Here is a 12,353-nt window from a genome sequence, read left to right as displayed (position 1 = left end):
AAAGGAAAGATGAAGTGGATGAAGTGGATATGGAAGGTGAGTTGGATAAGGGATTAAGTAATTTAGAGATTATTTAATATTTGAGACTATAGGATAGAAGAATAATCATTAGATATTAGATATTCAAATGATTGGAGGAAATAATTAAATATTTAGATATTCAATTAATTGATCAAAAGAATAATTAAATATTAGATATTTAATTAATTAGAGGAATAGGATAGATGAATTAATTAATTAAATATTTTAATTAAATTAATTAATAGAAAGACACAAAATGAATTAAATAAATTAATTTTCAAATTAACTATTTAATAGAAGAATAAATATTAAATCGCTCATAGCCATTTTTATGTGTATACATTAAATTAGGGTCATTCTAATGTTTCATGCGTGCAAGAACCAAGTGTTGTTATCAAAGCTATTGATGAAAGATAAGTCAAGCATATATCTCTTTGTTATATTTTAGGTACTTACCCACTATTTTTTAAACATCTTGTTATGGTAAATAGAAAAAGTCTCAGGTGACACTATGTTAGAAATGGCTCACCATTGTAGGTATATGGAGCACCTTTGATGGTCATTTTGCAACTCACCTTGAGTCTACATGAGTTGCAGAAGCTTGTGATAAGTATGGATGATTGTCTCCTTCCAATATGTAGTTCGTTCATTGTATGCACACCTAAACAATAGCATAAATCTCTGTCATATTTTAGGTGCCTACACACTATGTTAGAAAATGTCTCACTATAGTGGGCAACTAGATGCTATTGTTAGTCAAGATTTCTCCCCATACATGCTCTAAGACATCTATTTTGATTTCAAAAGATTGCTATAAATCAGACAAAACAAAGAGTGGTACTGAACAAAACTTTTATTTCAATTGAGTGAATTCTTGTTGTTGTGGCCCTATTCATATGAAATTTTCTTAGGCCCCCCTTTTGTTGCATGTTTAGAGGCAATGCAATGTGAATAAATGTGAGCAAAAACCTAATGTGGAATTTGGTTAGCCCCAAGAAACTCAAGAGTTTTATGAGAATCCTAGGAACAATATATCCTTTATAGATCAAGATCTTCTCTAGGTCAACAAGTACACCATCTTCATCAACAATGTACTTGAAGTACTAGATCCTATCCATGCTAAAAGAGAATTTCTCTATATTGGCATAAAGCTTAAGCCGATACAAGTTTGAAAGAACTTGTCACATGTTATTCCCATATCTTTTTTAACATAAGAATGTCATTTCAAGTAGACAACCACAAACAACCTATGAAGAATCTAGGTACATAATTCATCATTCAAATGAATGTTGTTGGTGTATTGATTATGCCAAAGGGCATCAATAACCGCTCAAACAAGCCCTTCTTGGACTCAAATAAAGTCTTCCAAATGTTAATTAGCTCAACAAGGAATTGATGGTTCCCTAATTTCAAATCAATCTTGTTGAAAATTTCAGCTCCTCGGAGCTGGTTCAAGAGGTTAGCAATTTGAGGGATCAAAAAACTTGTTCTTGATAGTGGTCTTGATTAGGACCCAATAGTCAATTTGAATCACCATGTCCCATCTTCTTCTTAGAAAGTAAACAATGGGTTTCCACAGAGCAAAAGTAGTTGGTCAATATGACCCTTTTGAATCAACTTCTCAAGTTGTTGTTAACTATTGATGTAGTCTTAAGACATCTCATGACTCTATTACATGTCCACACTTGGGTTTACAAACACAACTCTGTCAAAACAAAAACAATATCACTAGTAAAACTATGACTATGACAATTAATACCCTTAGGACAGTCATAGAAATTTAATCTATTTCATTTGGTTTTGATCCACAAACCCTTCTGAAGGTTTCATAGGGTCCCCTCACCCCTCTCTCCATCATCAACCACTTCAAAATACCAATCGCTTGGTCTTCCCACCAAATTCTTCACTCTTACTGCCTTTTACTCTCTGATATATAGAGATATCAGACTGTCCTCATGCCCAAACACGTACATGTACCAAATCTAATTTGGATCCCTTCACACAATGTAATATGATACATATCATGAACAAAGGTCTTCCCACACATTTGGGTGAATTTATATGCATGGGAGACCAAACTATACATTATTTACTCCTCTCGGTAAACACTAAGCAAGGTTTTGATAATTTTTGGAAAAACTATGATATCTTCTTTAAAACACAATGAAAGTCAATGCCATAAAAAGATAAAATGAAGTTAACTCATTGCTCTACCACATCCAATTGACTTACCATAAAATTATGATGATTTTCACAATGATAAATGAAAAGAATCAAACTGAAACGTCCAAAAATGCATAGAAAACTTGAATTTCATTAAGCAAAACTCTTGGATGGCGTGCCAAAGGCCTATTTATTCCCATCCAAGTGGGTTAAAACCTCAAACCACCATAAAATAACTTTCCAACCATATTTTTAAGAAGCTGCTACAAGAAATGCAAAAGTTGTCATGGCAAAATGACAACTTTTTCCCAATATACCTCAAACTTTTACAATTAGGTCCCAATACATGAATATTTGAATGGTATGGCAGCTTCCAAAGAGGGTAAAGCATAAGGTATGGATAATGAGGATAATGAATACTTGATATGTTTTCTACATTGCAACACCACTTCCACTTTAATCTATGCTATTTCAAGCTTCATGGTAAAGAGCAATTCAAAAATGAAAGAGTTTTTCTTCATGGCATATAATAGTGAGTAAATTAAGAGCATGATATGCAATTACCACTAGTTTCAAACAACAAATAAATAGTGTTAACATCCCTTTGACAATCATATAAAGCAAGTTAAAGCATCAAATAGCAGTTTAAGGCCAAAAAGGATAGAGCATTCAAGATCAAACCAACTCCAATAGAGAATATTAGAAACAATTCACAAAATGGCACAGTGACTATCAATATAGTGAAATTTAAACAGTATATAAACATCCATCTACATATGCAAATTTAGAAACTTCCATAGCCACGAATAAGTTCTTTCACTAAAAACGTCCTATAGGGACATATATTGAACCTTTTCAAAAGGGTTTGTCTCAACAAAAGTTGTTACCATCAAAGAGTAATTTTGATGAAGTAATCAAGAATGAGTTGTGTCGAAACAAATTTTGTGTTTCTCATAGAAAACCATGGGAGTCTAGACACCATTGTTTGGGAAAAAGCCAAGTGCATTAAATAGAAGTAATGTCTAATTAGGATGAATTAGCAACACCTAGAGTAGATGAATGTGAAATTAAACAAAAAATAAAAGAATAATGTGGACATTTAAAGGGCACACTTACAACCTTGTTAGGTGCTCCTAGATTTCATCTTTTTTCGAGTATCAAGTCTTGTAGGGGCACAAAGTTACAATCCTAATTGACAATAGAGCAACACAAAATCATCGATGAAGGATTAGTTGCTAGAAGAGGGTTACATACAAAAAAGTTCAATGGATTCAATGCTATACTGTAATGTTCCCTTCCTTGTGGTGTGCATTGATGAAAACCCTTGGGCTATTTGAATTTCCCTAGTGTAATGTCCCTTTCTCACACATAAGAAATTATTTCTCCATTATCTTATTTCTCATGCTTTCCTATAATCTAATTGGAACAAAAAAGGGAAAAGTAAATTAAATAATTAAATTGTCAAAAGTTAATTTTCTATATTTTATATTGAGTCTTGACAACTTATTTTAATTATTTAAAAAGTGACTTAAGTTGTGCAAAAAAAGATCATTAGGCTCAAGGGAAGAAAATGGTAACTTTTTTGCACACTTAAAAATGCTTGAAAATATTAAAGTGAATATGGAGCCAAAAAGAGAAATTAATATTTTATTCATTAGGAAAAAGTTACAAAAGGAGGGACTTGTGAAGAAAAAAGGGTTACCATTTTTCATATCTACTATTTGATTTGAGTTTCTTTTTTGGGGGATGAAAACCCTCTAAAAGTACCAATTTCGAGAATGAAAACCTCTTAGTTGGATTTGGTGATTTCATCTCAAAGTCATTGTTGTGCCTTGCAAGGGAAGATTTTCTAGATTAATAAAAAAGATGGATATATTATTAATGTGTTTTGAATAACTAATGAGTTTGGAGTTGAATGTGAGATTTTAGTGTTATTTTAGTGAGTTGAACAACTCAATATCGCCTTGCATAGTCACCCATAATTTGCACAAGTCTGCTCCACAATGGTGATCAAATTTTGGTCTCGAATGGAGCTCAAAATGATCAATAGTTTTCCCAGATATAAGGTAGATTCACTGCTCATATTCCATACTAATTTGCCCAACCACAAGAACAAATTTGCATTAATTAGGATGAAAAATTCGCTAGTAGAAGACCATGGATAGCAGAGCACATATTCGTTGATGATGGAATTATTGGATGACAAGATTGAATCATATTATATACAAGATTCAATCATCTTCTTTCCCAAGTCGGCTGACCTATTTGACCGACTTGATTTCATATTTTATTCCTTTACATTGGCACCCAAATGTAGGATTATAATTGAACTACATGTTACATTATTTTCTCTAATTGGGCCCAACCCAATACTTTACAAGTAATTGCTCATGATATTGTGATATTACAATATACATTAAATTTTAATTGCCACTTAGGCAACATTAAAATTTAATCAACATAATTTGATCTAGCTATCACATTTCAACAAAAATAAGGTGATTATCAAAGGTGATTCGATTGTAATAATTCTCTGCCTCAGAAAAAGACAGTCTTTAAACAATAAAATACAATACATCTTAAAAGAAACCTTGGAGCTTCTTGATTCACTAAAGGAATATTCAATCTCCCATTACTATAGGGAGGGAATAAGCTCACAAACTACTTATCAAATCATTAGGGTGGAGTTGTTGAAAGCCATCATTTCAAATGATAGGCTATTGGATTGGCAGTGTAGTACCCCTCCTCGATCAGACTCTTTTTGTATTTATGTTTGACTTCAGTTGATTGTTCAGTGGAGCATTATTGTACTTTGATTCAGATTCTATGTGATGTTATTTCATGCTTTATCTGGATTTGTGATGTATGCTTTCATGCACTATCTCAGTGCTTATGATTAATGTTATTTTTATGGATCATTATCATGGACTAACACTTTTACCTTATATGTGTGATGCGTTATTTATATGTTGAGTATTTGCATGTCTATGGGATGCGAGGGGATGATTTTCCTTCACTCACTCTGGTGAGACAGGGAACACCATGATTCTCTTTTATCGGTGTGCGTGTCGTATCTGTTTATATATTTGTCTATATGCACGTGTGGTTCTTTGGCGTAGGACATTACAGGTACTAGTACCGGGTAGGTACGGGGTATTGACTCCACCTGGCTTCACAGGTCTGAGTGTACCTTATATGTCCGACGGGAGTGGAGGAGATAGTTGTTAGACCCTAACTTGACCCGCAGTTACACTCGTGCGAGTGTTGTCAGTTGGTTTTATTTCCCATCTGGCCGGTATGCAAATCATAGTGCTTTGGTTTGGTCACTTGTGAGTCGTCATTTGATCATTCTTTATTTTGTGTGCTTTCATTCATTTAAATGGTTATTTAATTGAGTGAGTGATGCTATTTTATGCTGGCATAATTAGTTGATTTTTATGCTCGTAAGCCTATTGATTTAATTAAATAAATGAATTGCTAGAATTAAATGGTTAAATTGACTTATTTTATTGTGTAAAGTTGTATTAACATTTTGTGGAAGGAAATAAATAATTGCTTAGCCATTTAAATTTTAAATGCTTATGTTAAAAGGAAGTATTGTGAAAATGAAAATAGAAAATTAATAAAAGCTTTTATTTTTACCTTTCCATTTGACATTTGTATTTTATTTGTTGGAAAATGATTGTTTTTGGATAAAGGTAAATCTGATTGTTTTTACTTTTTAAAATAATTTAATCTGATTGGTTGCAAAACTTTTAACCTAGAAAGTTTAGGTTGAATTTATTTTCCCATATATTCTTGGGAGTTCATGGGAATAGGGGGCAGAATTTTGAAGAAGAAATTTGGAAAACCATTCTGGAAGAGGAGCTGGAAATGGATTTGGTTTGCAAGGAATGAGATTCTTCCATCATTTTGCTTGCTAGTTTGCTTGAAGGTTGGATAATCTCTTCTTGTTTGAAATTTAATTTTGAATATTTTAGTTGCTTCCTATGTGTTGGAAAAATACAAATCTCTTGTAAATCCTTGTTGAATGGTTGGAATGAAAGAAAGAGTGCCTGTTATTGTTGATTTTGTGGAACTCATATCAAATGTTTGCACATAGGAAAGAAATGGTTCATTTCTCTATTTGTTGTTTGTTATTTGTTCTTGAAAATCAAATTATTGAATTACCTCTTCTATTTAGAATAGAAAGAATTAGATTTAGCTTGTTGTGTGCTTTCTAGTATCTAATTGCCCAAGATTTGGGGTTTATGTTGGTAAAAAATGGTTGTTTACCTCTTGATAGATGCAAGGAACTCTTCCTGTGTAATTAAAGTGAGGAAATTGATCTTAATCCTTCTCCTATCTCTTAAATTCTTCTATGTTTCCCAAAGTTTTTATTTATTGGGTTCTTGTGTGATTTTAATTCACCATTTACCCTATTGATAAATATCCCTTTGTATTCTAGAGTTTGGCACTATGTATGCGCTCCCGTGAAATGAACAGGGGATGCATTGATTTTGTATCATATTGTTTTAGAAGCATTATAAGGTAAAAATTTTATTAAATTAATTCTAACCTTACCTCGTGGCAGGCTAGCCCCACCACGCGAGACAGTAGTGTCTGACAATACTGCTACGCGGTAGCAGCACTACCGATCAACAGTACTGCTACGCGGTAGCAGCACTACCGGTCGGTAGGACTGCTACTGGTCGATAGCAGTACTACTGGCAAGTAGTGCTTTCTCCTCCAATAGTAGCACCACCATGGGTAGGCCTTGGCCCTCACATGCCTTGTACCCTTTGCGGTACAATTTATAATATGTCGTTAATCTTTTTTATACAACACGATGAATTTTAAAAGTTGGTTTTTAATTTAAATTTAAATGGTAGCTATAAAGTGAATTTTATCTTGATTTAATAAATTTATTTATTGAAATCAAGGCATGAATTATTAATTCAAATTGGTAAATTTGGATGTATTCTAGAAATGGAGTAAATGTCTATTATTAATTCATATTTTATTCGGTTGAATATTAAATGTGGATTTTATTCTTCTTGTTATATTGAATTGGAAATTATATAGAGATGAATGAAGTTTCTGAATGAAAGGGTGTTTTTATTTTAGTTTTCAATCAATGAATTTGCAAGTGCTTACGATGTTGATTTTCTCAAAGATTGTCTGAGTGTGAACTTAATGAAATTAGCTTCCTTGCAAAGACTTATATTTGTGTTTTTTCTCGTCTTTGGTTCAGTCGTCCTGTAGTGGCATATTTGACTATTTTGACCAAGTGATATATGATGACCTCGTTGTCATAACCATGTAGTGTCTTTGCCTTATGGTTAACCATGAGTCAGTATGTCCTTTTTTTGACCACTTGTTTTTGGATAGTGGTGTTATGGTTGTCTGCTTTGCCATAGGGTCCTCGTGGAGTGACCATGTTTGTTTAGTGTCCTTTGAGAGAGTGGCTTTTGATTGGGGTCACGCCTAAAGTGGATGGTAGTAGGATAACCCATCGAAATTCAGATAATAAGTGATAATCTAATTAATTGATTAGGTGGGTAGTTTATAATATTATATAAGATATTGTACCTCGCGCACTGATGAGTGCTTGTAAAGGGCTTATGATGTAGTGGGAAGGCCTAGAATGGAAAACCGACCACCTTGTCTTCACAAAAGGCTAGTAGGGTCCGCATGAGACAGTTGGAGCCAGAGGTTCGGGAAAGGTTACCAGAATAACCCAGGATGGGGGCCGGGACCTATGGAGGCCAACCATGGTAACCATCATAAGCGATGTGATGACACTCTCTCTTTAGGTTCACTTTATGTATTGTGATGTTGAGTCACCTGGAATATTGTGGAGTCATTTTGTGCTATCATAGAGTCGTATTGTTTTGTCGACCATGTCATGCTTTTGCTTGCTTGAGGGTCCTTTTCTATCTCCTAGCATGGTGGGGTGATTCCATTTTGGGAATTACATGATCGGATGTTAGTGCCACTTCCCATCAGATGTTCTTGTTTGTACCTTCATGCGAAGATTGGCTTTGTAGGTGTTTCTTTGGTTCGTGGCTCATGCTCTATCTCATGTTTGGAGATTATTATTCTTTGGAGACCTATGTGGTCATTGTATCCATGATCTTATGTAACCTTGGATTGGGTTAAGTTATAACTTTATATGTATATTGAAAGCCATGTATTGGGGGTGCAATGTAATCCTAGTTGGAATGTTGTTTATCAGCTTTCTTTATGATTTGTGTAAATGCTTATTGAAGAGAAATTATATTGTATCCTTTCAATCTTTCAATGGTGTAATTGTTATTGCATATGGATTTTTATGTTCTATGAGTTTGATGGATTATTGGATTAATTGTAATTGTGGAATTTAACTTTTGGATTTATCCTTCGTTTGTAACCCTTAAGGAATTCTAGTGTAAGTCTTCCACTTGTGTTATTATTGTGCAACACTATAATTAATGCACGTATCTGATTATACTTTAAAAACAAATTGTTTCACCCTTGTTGTGGGTTTTCCTTTGGGGTTCCTGGCGGGGCGCTACATTTGGTATAAGAGCCAATGTTTCAACACTGGGTACTCTAGGTTTGTAGTTAGCCCATTCAGCTTGACCTTTTGTGGAGGTCTTAGTGGTTGTGACCTCCTTGTTTCTATCCTTGCCCTTGATCTGAACCTTTTTCTCTTGTGCAATGTTAGGTCATGGCTAGGAAATCCAAGGGAGGTGGTCGTGTTGGTGGTCGCACCAGATACAGAGGAGGAGGACAGGGTCGAGGTTCCGACTGCCGTAGAATTTCGCCACCACCCACTCATGCGAGTGTGGATTGGGATCAGTCTGTTCTTCAGGATGAACAACATTCAAGAGAGAAGGTTCCCAAGAGAGAAGAGCTGCGACAAATGTTTCAGGAGGTGCTAGCTAGACTAGGCCCCAAACCTGAGGTGGATCAGCCCATCCATGCCTGGGTAGAGGAGTCGCTTTAGCAGATTCCAGAGAGAGAGAGAGATCTCCTAGAAGGAGAGAGATCCCAGTGGACCAGGATCCAGCCATCATGGGGCACATGAAGGACTTGATGAGGTCCAATCCTCCTTTCTTTGATGGTAAAGGTACTGGTCTCGAGGTAGAGACCTGGCTTATCAGTTTAGATTGGTGTTTTGCCATGTGTCCATATGGTAGCAACACCAAGGCGAGATGCACTATCATGCATCTCGAGAGTTTTGCATCTATTTGGTGGCAGTTAGAGGAGGAGAGGACCGATGTGAGCATTAACACCGTGTCATGGAAAATATTTCTGGAGAGATTCAGAGCATGATTCCTCTCACCCCAGTGGAGACAGTCGCGAGAAGATGAGTTCTATGCTTTGTGCCAGTTTGGTTTGTCAGTAGACCAGTTTGATCATAGGTTCTTTGAGCTCAAACAATATGTCAGGATCGACAATGATGAGGCTATGCTTGTTCAACACTTCTTGAGGGGTCTAAATGACTGCATCAATGGAGGAGTAAAAGTTTTTGAGCCTGCTTTAGTAGAGGTAGCCATGGCTAAAGTCAGGCCGATGGAGCAAAACCTTAGTCGTGCTCATGGCGGCCAAACTGGAGTGCAGATCAGGAGTGACCCTTTCAGTGGGTCTAGAGGGAGAGGGAATCATTCCTAGACTGTTGCACCTTTTAGGGGTCCATAGGCACCCGCTAAGGGTGGTCAACACCAGCCGTCGAGACCAAAGAACTCTCAGGGCCAATAGGGTGGAAACTCTCAGTTTTGAAAGGGCAAGAACTGGCAAAGTGTTCCAAGGCAAACCTCTCAGAGTGCATCTTAGGCCCCTAGTGGGGAAAGCTTTCAGTAGTCCAGAGGGTCATCTGGGATTAGAGGACCTGTTAGAGGAGCTTGCTTCTCCTGTGGTCAATTTGGTCATAAAGCCATGCAGTGCCCTCAGCGTCCTCACTAGACAAGTAGCCAGAGGCCAGCCGCATTAGAGCCAATAGTGGGGGATGCAGGTAGATTCCATAGAGTATTTGCAGTGGTGGATGACCGCCAGGATGAGCATCAGATTACTGTGATTGAGACTACAGGTGTGTTGTGTGGTATTCTTATCTCTATACTTTTTTATTCTGGTGCTTCAGATTCTTTTATTTTATCATCCATTATGGAGTGGTGTGGGCTCACGTCTGCTAAACAGGCAGATAGGTGGCAAGTAGATTTGGCTACCTGTGTGCATGTGTTTGTAGATGCCTTCGTTCCCAATTGTGAGTTGGACCTAGGACCCTTTGTCACTTTAGTTAACCTTTGAGTCATTCCTTTGGGGTCCTATGGAGTTGTGTTGGGGATGTATTGGATATCATCTCATAGCGCTCGTGTAGACTGTCGTCTAAAGATAGTGGAGTGTTTAGATGACCATGGCAAGAAAGTGGGGATCATTGGAGTTCAATGATCGATATCCTTACATATGATTTCCACTATACAACTTAGGTGGTATATGCCTAAGGGGTGTCATCTTTTTGCAGTTGCTCTTGAGGATGTGGATGAGGAAGAGAGTCGATAAATCGCTCTTGATGGTCACCCTATTCTTTGAGAGTATGTTGATGTGTTTCCATTGGATATTCTCGGTATACCTCTGAAGTGAGACATAGATTTTCGCATTGACTTGGTTCCTGGTGTGAAACCTATTTCAAGAGCTCCATATAGGATGACTACTCAGGAGTTGAGTGAGTTGAAGTTGCAGGTAGAGGAATTGTTGGCCAAGGGGTTCATTCATCCTAGTATTTCTCCTTGGGGTGCATCAATTATCTTCGTTAAGAAGAAGGATGGTTCTCTTCGGTTATGCATTGAATACTAAGAGTTGAATAAGGTAACCATCCTGAATCGATATCCATTTCCTCAGATAGATGATCTTTTTGATCGTTTAAAGGGAGCCAAGGTGTTCTCTAAGATTGATCTTAAATTTGGGTATCATCAGTTGCGCATTAATGATGCAGACATTCATAGGATGGTGTTTCGTACTCGTTATGGTCACTATGAGTTCAAAGTGGTGCCATTTGGGTTGATGAACCTGCCTTCAGTGTTCATGAGTCTTATGAATGGGGTTTTTTGTAGTTACCTTGATTATTTTGTCCTTGTGTTCTTGGATGACATATTGATTTATTCTATATCTATGGAAGAGAATGAGGGTCACTTGCGACAAGTATTGCAGTGCTTGAGGGAGAATCATCTTTATGCAAACTTGGAAAAGTGTGATTTCTTCCAATCAGAGGTGAGCTATCTTGGTCTTTTAGTTTTGGGAGAAGGTATATTTGTGGAACCTTATAAGATCCAAGCCATTGTTGATTGGCCAGCACAGACAAATGTTTCTAAGGTTCGAAGTTTCATGGGTTTGGCCAAATATTACTGTCGCTTTGTTCAGAGCTTTTCTCAGATAGGTCACCCAATCCCTTCTCTTTAGAGGAAACGGAAGAAGTTTGTTTGGTAAGAGCAGTGTGAGTCATCTTTTTGTACCTTGAAGGAACTCCTTGTTAGTGCTCCAATTTTAGCAATTCCTGATCCATCCAGAATTTCATGGTATGCACAAATGCCTCTCTAGAAGGTATCGGTGCAGTGCTTATGCAGGATGGACTTGTGGTTGCCTATGAGTCTCACAAACCTCAGGATCATGAGTTGAACTATCCAGTTCATGACTTGGATTTGGCAGCTATAGTGCATGCGTTGGTTAGATGGCAACATTTCCTATTGGGGCGTCGGTTTGAGCTGCATAGTGATCACCGCAGTTTGTAGTATATTTTCACACAACCGAACTTGAATGCTTGATAGTGAAGATGGATGGAATTCCTCTACGAGTATGATTTTGAGGTTCGTTATATTTAGGGGAAAGAGAATGTAGTGGTAGATGCTTTGAGTCGTAGGTAGCATGAGGTTGCAACATTGTCCCTTGGTGTGGACTTGAGTGAGAGAATTCTTGGAGTTCTTCCTCGGGACACCTGGTATCAGGATGTTAGAGTCATGGCGGCGTGTCACAACCCTCCTTTATCACTTTTGGATTTAAAATACAAACTCTATTATATTTTTGGATAAACTATTTAAATGATTGAATGAATATCATAAAACGATAAAATAATAAAACTCACACACACACATGGAAAATATTTTTTTTCTTAATTATTTATTTAATTTTCCTCACCCAATTATGGCACATGT

This window comes from Cryptomeria japonica, chromosome 1, assembly GCF_030272615.1.
Source record: "Cryptomeria japonica chromosome 1, Sugi_1.0, whole genome shotgun sequence".
Lineage (NCBI taxonomy): Eukaryota > Viridiplantae > Streptophyta > Pinopsida > Cupressales > Cupressaceae > Cryptomeria > Cryptomeria japonica.
The sequence above is the reverse complement of the archived record's forward strand: the minus strand, read 5'-3'. Positions refer to the sequence as shown.